At 36.0% G+C, this 12,064-nt stretch overlaps 1 pseudogene; it reads left to right on the top strand.

The window, feature by feature from the left end:
• Positions 1 to 4,745: 4,745 nt before the first annotated feature.
• On the top strand, positions 4,746 to 5,792 carry LOC116625174 (annotated as a pseudogene).
• The last annotated feature ends 6,272 nt before the right edge of the window (positions 5,793 to 12,064 follow it).

Below are 12,064 nucleotides of genomic sequence, written 5' to 3'. Positions count from 1 at the left end.
TAAGCATTGTTGATATGTTTGATCATCCTTTTCCCCAAATGTTTGGAGCATCACAAGATCAATGAAGCTCCCAGGTTTTGTAGCTAAATTAGTATCCATCTTTTTCTTACTATCCCATGAACTATAGACACCACAGCTAATTAGTGCCAACAACCTACAAATCAGGGCTAGCAGGAAAGTTATGTTTTTCAATTTTGGGGTATTAAATAATGGTATGTAGAATTGAAATGATATAGTAGAAAGAAAGATGGGCTTATCTCCCTGCTTTGTCACATAGTAGCTGTGTGATTCCAGACAAACTACTTTCTTTCTGTGTCTCACTTTCTATGAGATTTAAGGTCAAGAAGTCCCAGATTCAAATCTTATCCCTGTTCCTTAATAGCTTTTTGACCGTTGTCAAGACCTTTTATTTGCTCTAAATCTCAGTTATATATTTATAACTTTATAACTAGAACTTTCCTATGAATACCTGCTTCATAAGGTTATGAGGATTAAGCTAGCGTAATATATATAAAGCATTGATTGAACATAACAAGCATTTCATAAATGTTAGCATTACTGAACATATATATCACATTTTTCCTATCACTTGTATTTTGTTCCCTCTGTGTTAGTCACATCTTCAGGCTCCACTTGTAATTCCAGTTCTTCTGCTATTTCTACCACATGTACAGTTACTGCCCCCACTCAAGTCTTGAACCCCTCAAAGTCATTCATGAGTCCATGAATTCTCTAAAAGAATATACAAAATGAGTATTTTTATTTTTCAGTAAGAATATCTGTCACTTCCATCAGCTGTTTTGAGGGCACCCCTAGAGGTCTCAATTTAGAAAAAAGGGTGGACCCTGATCCATAATTATAGCTTTGGCAGCACTGTTGATCCCCACTTGCCTGGACTTTGAATTCCAGAATAACTGGATTCAACTTCTAGATTCCTTCCCTGGTTGTTCTGTGACTTAACTTAAACCTCAGTTTCCACATGTGTAAAACTGGGATGGTAGTACCTACCTCTCAGGCTTGTGTCAATAATGCATATCAAAAAGAATCTCAGTAGGGGCGCCTGGGTGGCTTAGTTGATTAAGCATCTGCCTTTGGCTCACTCAGGTCATGGGCCTGGAGTCCTGGGAATGAGCCCCACATTGGGCCCCCTGCTCAACAGGGAGTCTGCTTCTCCCTCTCCCTCTGCCCTCCCCCCTACCCCACTTGTGCTCGTTCTCTGCTCTCTCTCACACACACACTGTCTCTCTCTCTCTCAAATAAATAAGTAAAATCTTTTTTTTTTTTTTAAATAATCTCACTATATGGCAGTTTGTAGGTATTAAAAAGTAGTGGTCCCTTTCACACTGGTTTCTACCTCAGACCAGAAGGATACCTTCCTTACCACAGATCAGTCACAGATTATTGACTGATTCTCAGTGGTCAGGATCCTGTGCTTCAGAGAATAGTCACATATAAAAGTTATATAAAGGTCAAAACACAATTAATGATCATTAAAACAGAAAACCTTGGCTCATGCCCCTGGTCTCCATATAACAATTCATATATATCAGGTCATACACCTTATATTGTACCTGCAGTTGCCTGTAACTTTATATGTAATTCTGTCACAGTTGTGTGGCATTGTGATTCAGACCTCCTCAGTCATTACAGAAACTAGTTTCCATGTACATAAGGTGTGATAAGTGACACAAGTGCACATTTATCCTTCAGATGTTTCTCACAATAAGGGGAGACTAGGGAACTTCAAGTTATACAGCAGCACAGACTAAGAACCCCTTGTAGGAAGAAAAGGGGCTGCTGAGAGCCATAGAACTGTATACCAATGGTGATAAGTAAAAACAAAATGGTATTGATATGATGGTGGAGGGGTATTTTATAGAATAATTAAATGTCCCTGCAAGAAAACAGAGTAATCATTTGGACAAATAATTGAGTCATTATTATAATATAACAAAAATACATGTTAGGGTCTTCCTATTGCTATTTCAGATTATTCCAGCCATGACACACATTTTGCCTCCTTTTAGTGAAAATCTGTAACAGCCACCAGCATTTATGTCATAGAGCTACTGACATGAAAAAGAGCATCAGCTCAGCCTATGGATCCAAAGTAGTCATGCTGAACTCTATACCTGAGTTCTTTCTCTAAGTGACCGAAACCTGGCCTCTCAAGTGCCAGAATCTGGCATAAAGTGGGAGTTTTTCATGAATAGATTTCTTTATAAGCAAAGTATTTTGAAAAGAACTTGTGTTCTATACAGTTTGTATAGAATATTAATGATAATATTTTCTATGACAAGTGATATTCCCATTTATCACTGGAAAAACTGTAAATCCCTTACCATTATACATGACATATACACATAAATATATATATATATTTATGTTAGAGACCTAATAAATATATGGAGACACAATGATGAAGAAACATGTCGTGGGCTCTACCTTTAGTGAGCTTCTGCTCTGTTGAAGAAGTCAAACTTTAAAACAGTTACAACTGAAGTGGTGGTAGGAGTGATAAACGTGGGATGGGAAATCTATGATAATATGAGATCATGTAACAGGAATACCAAACACAGATTCAGAGATTCAGGAAAGACTTCTCAAAAGAGGTGACACCAGACTGACCTTAAGGATGAGTAAGAGCTAACCAAATGAGCAGTGGGGGTTGAAGGAAAACACTAATCCTGACAGATGGAGGTTAGATGCAAAGGACCAGACAAGTGAGGCATGTGATATATTCTAGGAAGTGGAAGAACTTCAGTATGTCTAGGGTATAAATCAGCAAGTGGACAGGACATTGTAAAAAGATTAGGAAATAGAATAACTTTGAATGAGAAAAGACATAGAATTGTACAATGGCTACTCTCTGAAAACTTCTCTAAACTTTCAGATAAACGCTCACTATTCCCTTACTCGCCATAGGTCCAGATAGCCATGGATTGTTGTGCCTAGAGAAAAACAATAATTACTGCTTGTTGTTTGCATGGTAGACATGGGATGGTTCATTTCTCACATACCATCAAAGTGAAGTAATCTTCAAAAGCTTTTATATAGGAAGGTTAAAAGACAAAAATTTTGAATGAAATTTTCATTCTAGTGGAGAAGATAATCAACAAGTAGAGCAATAAGTATATAATATAGTATTAGATACCAATAAAATATGAAGAAAATGAATGCTTGGTGACTTAAATAAAATGAAAATGGTTTAAAATGAGCCCTTAGAATAACAGGTATCTAAAATTATTCTGATTTCCTTTAAACCAGGGAGCTTTCTACACAGGATATTAGGGTCCTTCTAACTAGATCCAGGAAATCCTAGGCTTTTACCTACTACTGATATTTTTGTTTGTTTGTTTTACTGCCCACTATTCTAAAGCATGTTGTAGAATAGATCGTATTCCACCTATCTGACACCATGCAGATTAGAAATTACTTGGACTCAAGAGGTTGAGAATGAGATAAAAAACAAATAGCTCTTCTTTGTATCATTTGTATTATTCTAATAAAAAAATGCTTTTCATTTTCCATTAACTTTATTATTCCCTTAATTATATAAATGTATAAAAGGCATGTCATATCACAACCTAAAGTGGCATGCTGCTAAATTATGGTTAATAACAGAAACTTCTAAAAAAAGAACAATAACTAGTAGAAAGCATATGAACAAAACTAAAAATTAACTTCATTCTTTATTCTTTTTTAAAAACTTGTTTTCCTAAAGTCAAATAAGTCTGATCAAAATGAAACTCCACAATTCACCCATTTGTTGACTAAAAGTAGAGATCTCCATTTTCATTGATCTACAACTGTTTCCTCTGTTTTAAATGTTATTAAAAGATAATAATTTAGGGGCTCCTGGGTGGCTCAGTCGGTTAAGCGTCTGCCTTCTGCTCAGATCATGATACCAGGGTCCTGGGATCGAGCCACAATAGGGCTCCCTGCTGGAGGGGAGCCTGCTTCTCCTCCCTCTGTCCCTTCACCCTGACTCGTACTCTCTCTCTCACGCTCTGCTCTCTCTCTCTCTCAAGTAAATAAAATCTTTTAAAAAAAGATAATTTAATTCATCTCTCAGTTTCCAAAGTAATTTACCTTCTATAGTATTGTTTCAAGGTTTAAAAGCGTGCTTTCTTATTCACATTGTATTTACATGTTAAAATTAAATGATGGAATTATTATGATTCTTCACGTTTGACTCTAGCTGCTATAGGATATGATGCATACATATATTGAGAAAGCTTTCTAATATAATTCAGTTACAGGAACTAAACACAGATTATGTTGTCCCCTGACCATTATTCTACCTTGAGTCTTAGAGAGTTTTTAATTTTATTCTTCAACAGTGTGTATAAAAGATGCACTAAAAGCTGCTACTTTCTCAACATCATGGTCACAGTTAGTTAAATATTTAATGCCACAAGTACAAGGTAGGGCATGCAATGAGCATGAACTTGACTATAAAACCACTGTAATGGGTTTAGATCCCTTGGGTCTCCAACGTGCTCTGTACTGTTACAGTAAAGGAGGGAAAAGTCTCATCAAGATGCATATTTAAATAGGAATCTGTCCTGCCATATCCGTTGACAAGATTAATTATAGATCTCTGAACCTGATGTGTTTCTTAATATCTTGAATCCCTTTCCTAGTATGCAGTCAAGCTGCAATATTTGTTGTAGCCTTGTGTAATTCTGGATAATTCTCTTTTCCAGAGTAATACTTTTCAATATATTTTAGGGCTTAATGACTTAACTGAGTGCCTGATAAAAGTTTCCATTAATAATTGCCATTAATCCTTGCATTTGTTCATTGAAATCAAAACAGTCCTTTTACAATAGTAGCAAAATTCTGAAAGAATGCAAGGGCTCTCTTCATGAGAAAATTCAGCCATTTTCTCTACTGTGTATGTCTTCAAATGAAAGGATGAAACAGTAAATACAGTAAAAATTATTATAAGATATTTTGCTTTGTGAATTACACAGTCTGCCTTAAAAGATAAGAAAAAAGAAAGACCCCAAATTATTTTTTTAAAGCTGAAATTATGGTGATAGTAGATCCAGTATACCATTTGTATTAAAAAATATATAGGTTATATATCAAAGGAGTTTAAAGCACAAGTTTATGGTGAAACAGATGTAGAACTCAATCAGGGTATCAATGTTTACTAATTGGGTAAAGTTATTTAATGTTTTGATCATTAGTTTTCTCATTTATAAAATGGGAAAGGTAAACCAACTTTTTGGATTTGTTATGGTGATTACATAGTATGACACACAGAGGTGATTATCACAATGCTTGGTCCATCACAATCACTAAATGCCAACTTAAAGATAAACAGCTCTTTCCCTTTCGGCTGCCGCAGTGAGAGGAGCTGCCACCATGTTCTCCCACCTGCAATGGATGGATGAACATGCAGAACTGCTCCAGCTTCCTGATCAAGAGGAACAAGCAGACACACAGCACAGAACCCAATAACCTGAAGGCTTGTAACTCCTGCCACGATGGGCTGATTCACTGCAAGACTGTGGGCAAGGAGCTGGCAGTCTATGGCAAATGTGTACTGGTGGTCATGAATTGGAGATCCAGCCAGCAAACCCTGCCACCTCCTACACGTGGGCCACCATCAGCAAGAATGCCCAGGCCGTCCTCAGCAGCATCAGGCACATGATCTGCAAGAACAAGTACAGCCCAGATCTGTGCATGGCTGCCATTTGCAGAGCCAGCACCATCCTGTTCAGCCAGAAGCCTGTGATGGGGAAGAGGTTGGGCCACCCCACTAAGAGCTCCTGAGTACCTGCCCCCCACCTCCAAAGCAATAAAGATGTCAATCACCTAAAGACAAATAAAAATAAACATAATACTTCATACAGTTTGAAATATTTGCCTAGGCTTTCTATTGACCCCATCATCTTAAATGTGAATCCAAGAAGTAAGCTTCATAAAAATCTTTACAGTTGATCCTGATGAAGACTCAGATGTCTTTGTTTTATTGTGATATATCCTCATAATGGATTCTTGAGGAGATATTTATTAATATACTGCATTCAGTATTCTTAAACAGGAAACTAATACGTTCAACCAGCTTTTATTTTTCTCTTATTTTCTTTAATATCTAAGACAGTATTCTTTTTTTTATTATGTTATGTTAATCACCATACATTACATCATTAGTTTTTGATGTAGTGTTCCAAGATTCATTGTTTGCATATAACACCCAGTGCTCCATTCAGTACATGCCCTCTTTAATACCCATCACCAGGCTAACCCATCCCCCCCGCAGAACCCTCAGTTTGTTTCTCAGAGTCCATAGTCTCTCGTGGTTTGTAGGACAGTATTCTTAGTTGCAGGACATAGTAGCTCATTAGCTCTCTGTACTTCTGTGCTCCCATCTCCCCACAATATGGTCCAAGCTCTTTGCTCTCTTCAAGGGTGCACTGCCAAATAGTTTCCCTTCCTGCCACTGACTTGACCTCCTTCATTCATGATTCCATTTTTCTTTCTTTCTTTTTTTATTATTATGTTCAGTTAGCCAACATATAATACATCATTAGTTTTTGATGTAGTGTTCAACAATTAATTAGTTGTTTATAACACCCAGTGCTCATCGCAACACATGCTCTCCTTAATAGCCATCACCCTGTCCCCCCCCACTCCTTTATGCAACCCTCAGTTTGTTTCCTGGAGTCCAGAGTCTCTCATGGTTTGTCTCCCTCTCTGGTTTTTTCCTGTTCCATTTTTCTTTCTAGTCATGCCCAGTACTCTGGTGATGATGATGCAAAATCCTTATCTCATTTTGGGGGTGGACTGGCTAGCCGTATCTTGGTATAGAGAAAGACAGAGTCTAGGCACTGGATGCCCTTTTGGAAGGCAGATTACAGGGTCACTCTGGAATAGAGGTGAAAACAATATTCAGGGTAGTTGATGAAGAGCACCTTAGGCTGAGGTTAAGTTGGGTAGAAATCAATAAGAAAGGAGATGGTCAAAAAAGAAGTAAGGGATAATGCTAGGGAGGCAAAGCTAGTGGATCAGAATCAAGTCAATGAATGATGGATATGATATTTGTCTTATTTATTTATTATATTTCATTACGGTGGGAAAACACACCCTTAAAGGAACTGAATTAGACTGGACAATAAGAAGGCTGGTTGTCATCATCATCAAAATTCTTAACATCGTCATGAATGTCATCATCATCATCATCACCACCACCACCACTGCTACCATCATCATTATAATCCCATTTGCAGAAAAATAGTAAAGTGTATCAGTGTTACATTGAAACAGTCCAAAAATAGATTAAGGCAAAACTTGGCTATTATTGTATAATCTTTATTCAGCAAGTTATTGATTGACTATAGATTGCTTTTTACTGAGATATAATTCACATAACATAAAATTCACCATTTTATTTATTTATTTATTAAAGGCATGTTTATTTATTTGAGAGAGAGAGAGCATGAGAGCATGAGCTGGGAGGAGGGGCAGAGGCAGAGGGAGAGAGAGAATCCACAAACAGACTCCTCACTGAGCGCAGAGCCTGAGTTGGGGCTTGATCCCAGGACCCTGAGATCATGACCTGAGCCAAAGCCAAGAGTCGGCAACTCAACTGACTGAGCCACCCAGGCACCCCAAATTCACCATTTTAAAGTGTATAGTTTAGTGGTTTTCATCCTCCCTTCCATCTATGCCTTAGCAATAGCCTTTCTTGCTATTTGGCGATGTCTTGTAAACTTGTGGATCTGCTTCTTAGTCAATTAAGACTTACTAATGTGAGTATGTTAGTTTCTTACTATTGCTAGAACAAATTAGGGCAAATTTAACAGCTTAAAATAATACAAATTTAGTATCTTGCAGTTTGGAGATCTTTTTAAGCTATAATCAAAGTGTTACCAGGCTGCATTTCTTCTGGAGACTTAATGGGGAATCCATTTCCTTGCCTTTCCAATTTTCAGAAGCTACCCACATCCTTTGCTCATGGCCCCTTCCTTTGTCTTCAAAGCCAGTAGCATAACATCTACAAATCTCTCTCTCTCTCTTTTCCTCATGTCTCCAACTTTCAGTTATAAAGATCTTTGTGCTTACTTTGGGCCGACCCAGATAATCCACGATAATATCTCCATCTCAAGATCTTTAATCACATCTACATAATCCCCTTTGTTGTGTAAGGGAACATCCACAGGTTCTGGAAATTAGGATGTGGACATCTTTGAGGGAGGGAGTTGCTATTTAGCCTACTACACTGGGATTCATGTAAATATGTTATATTGCATGAATAATATTGTTTTAGTGTATTTTTTTATGTTTAATGAGGTTATCTCTACAAAATTTTCTTGTACACTACTCTTGGATTTCACAGCCTGTGAAATTTAAAAGCCCTTCTTCAAGAAGTTTGCTAATTGCCAGAGAGCTTACACTCTCCTACACTGTGACAATCCCATCTTCAACGAATTCCATTTAGTGATTTCCATAAAATATAGCCTTTACATTAGTTGGGAGTTTTACTTGTTTTACTGAAAATTTGAAAGTTTATGGGCATCACCATCAATCTCATTGATTCCTTCCTTCTTTTTTTTCACTCCTACTGTCTCTATCCCTCTTCTTATCATCCTGTCACTCAGATGGCCTGGCATCTTTAAACTTTTCTCTGTTTTGCAGAGCAGTTCATTTTTGAACAATTTCAGTTGTCAAACTTGAAAAACGGCACCAAAGCACATCAGAGCAAGGGACCTCCATTGAAGAAGTTTGAATGTCTGTTGAAATGGCTGTATCTATAGCTGGCAAAGTGATGTTTCTTCTAATTATAAATATAATGCTATGACTCATATAAAGATTGTTATAATAGATAGTTGAAAGATGATCCTAAGCATCTTCAGCTATTTGGACACATGGTTGATATGCATGTCTGAATACTGTCTTACCTACTAGTGTTCGTCACTAATTAGGTTTGCTTAAGTATTCACTCTTTATCAGTCATTTTGTTAACTACAGATCCAATAAAGAACAAAACATAAGGTGTTGATTCTATTGGCTCACATTTTTATTGATCCATGTAACCATTGTCCGGCCATATCTTTGGTTTGTTATTGCTTTTGGTGAATTGCCTTGTACCTACCTGAAGTAATGGTCAAGATAAATTGATAGCAATAGAAGACCTGGACCTGACACTGCTGAAAATGGTTTTCATTAACTTATTCCCAGTTACTATGGAAATAGCAGTATGAAAATAGGAGATTTGGGAAAGATAAAAATTACTTTCTGAATAGGCTTCTTAAAGGCATATATCAAGCACAATGAGATATAATTTTCAGTTCTTCTATGCATTCATAGTATATGTGTACCTCAAAAAACTTTAAAATGGAAAGGACTATGTCTCTATTTCTCTATGCCTGGCATATAGTGAGTGATATAATTTAAAGTATTTGTTGGATGATTAAGTAAATACATATATGATTGTGTTTAAAAAAATAATCACAACTGCCATTTATGACCACTATGTGACAGCTGCTGTGCTAAGCTTTCTATATGCATTCATGATTTTTATTCCTATTATAAGAAAAATAAAACTTACAGGGGTTTAATAACTTGTCCACAGTTGTATATCTATCTGTAAGTTTGCTCTTAGTTATTAGCCTGTATCACTCTCTACTCATCATACTAAGTCATAATTATCTTATAAACTATTAGGCTCCCTTACAAGACTATGAACTCCAAGAAAGTAGTGATTTTTACTTGTGTATTACCAGTGCTAAATTCAGAGCCTAGCAAAGACAATGGGTTCAATGACTGCTTCTGGGTTGAAATGATTGATTTTTGGAGATCCATCCTCAACATAAGGAATCAGTGGAGAGGACTTGAAGATTAGGAGAACTGTACTCAGATCATTGATGCAAGCTGAGCCATGCCCATTTGGTCACTCTCACCTCCTAGGTTCTTTTTCTGGTAGATAATGTTAGCTACCAAAGAAGCTTCAGGTTGAGGGTCAGCTACAACTGCAATTTTGATATCAAGTTATAATAAAAACAAGTTAAACCAAATTCTTATTTACACACATAAATTTATTAAATATAGACATCCACTGGCAATCAAACATAAACAATTTATACAACCTATATTTTAATTTCAGTAAAGTCATATGGTGCTTTTACTTGTTCTGACTACTACTGGTATGAAAGTTCACTTAAGGTGGATGTGATTAGAGGTAACTCTTCTAGCAGTCATCAGGCAATTATATTCTCCTGCATTATAATTATATTTAAGTTCTCCTATATTTTAAGTTGAGTATGGATCTTTTTTTTTTTTTTTTTTGGTCAAGCTGTGGCCAGTGTCCTTGAAGATCCAGTTTACAAGCCTCACTCAATTCTTATATCATGATTATGAAGGGAGAAGGGAGCCTTACTAAAGCATATAAGCAAATCCACATATCTTAAATACCTCCAGTTTCACCAGTGAGAACCTTCTTCTAATGGTCATCATGCTAATCAACAAGCCACTAATTTCACCAATGCACATTTATTTTTGACATTCATCAGATTAATTAACAAACCTCAGGTGAAGATGGAGATCTATAAAAGAAGCCCTTGTAGCTGACTCTGGTCTTTTTGATATGATGCCAAGTGAACACCATAGAATGTGTTTTTTTTTTTTTTTTAGAATGTGGTTTTTAATTAGGGTAACTGAGATTTATGTCTAAAACTAGTAACATTCATAACATCACACCATTAATGATAATTTACATATCTCTACACATATATGTATATATATATATGTATGTGTATGTGTACATGCATGTGAGTGTGTATGTTGTATTTATGTGTGTTTCTGTAATCTCTAGAATTAGGGTTAAACATTTGTGACCTAGGTGGTTCCTGTAAGTTCTCCAGAAGTAATCCATCTTCTGGGAAGCTGTTATTTTCATCCTATTCACATTTTACTTTTTATTGCATCTTCAGTTCAAAACTTATTTGTAAAAATTTTGTATAAAAAAGAAACTTTGTATAAAATAATTTAGATTTATGTATTTGATAAACTATACTAAAATTAGTATATCTTTTCCATGTGATATTTTCCCTTCCCAAATAATTTATAAACTCATCCAGAAAAAGAATTTTTATTTTCATTTTTAATTGTTCGTCCATTCATATCACAAATATTTAGTGGCATTAGAGCTAGTTCTTTCCATTCTCTCTTTTGCACTTCCAAGCCCACAGTTAACTGGGTTTGGTACCCAGTGCATACACTGTAAATGTTGATTTACTGAAAAACATCTATTATGAAGCCATCATTACTGAAGTTTGCAGGTTTCTTTTCCTAATTTCAAAATGCCTTTTTCATTTTAGGTCACTCCAGGTAGCTGTCTTATTGCATCAATTCTCTGTCGATTCTCACTGCACGGGGTGAAGAAGAAATCACTGGATCAGGTAGGGTTTCTAGTACCAAAAAGTACTCACTCAAAATTAGATCCATATACTACACTTCAGAGCGAAACTTTAAAAATATTCTTACAACAGAACTTGAGGCAATTCATTTTGGAAATTACTAGAAGTAGAGACCATTTTTTTTCTGTACTACAAGATCTCTTTTGTGAAAAAGAAACTATTTATACAAGTACTTGTTAAAGCTTCTACATTGCAATTTACTCCACCTAATAATTACCCTATCAACACATATTCTGTCTAAATGTCTTTAGTCACAGTCCTTCTAATGTAATCTGGGTGTTCATTGTTCTTCTGTTTGATATGCACTGGAAGCTTGCAGCATCTTATTCTAATCAGTATTTGAATGCATTGTCTGTTGAAATGAAAGTAACAATGATTAGTAGGACAGATGTTTCCCTTGAATGTGAAAATGTAGGGGTTAAAACCACAAATTAAACTGAATATTCACAGTCTTTGCATGCATTTTTCAAGATGGTGGAATACAAATTTTTGCGTAGTGGAAATCAGGTACTAGTCAAAGTTGTAAAGATCTGTGACCTGCAAAATAGATGATATTTGGAAATAACTAAACTGTCCGTTCTGAAGAATAGACACAGAACTGTAGTATGTTGGTAACATGAAATATTATCTGC

The sequence above is a fragment of the Phoca vitulina genome, unplaced genomic scaffold (assembly GCF_004348235.1).
Source record: "Phoca vitulina isolate PV1807 unplaced genomic scaffold, GSC_HSeal_1.0 scaffold74, whole genome shotgun sequence".
Lineage (NCBI taxonomy): Eukaryota > Metazoa > Chordata > Mammalia > Carnivora > Phocidae > Phoca > Phoca vitulina.
Note: the sequence above shows the minus strand (reverse complement) of the source record. Positions and strands in the feature narration are given on the sequence as shown.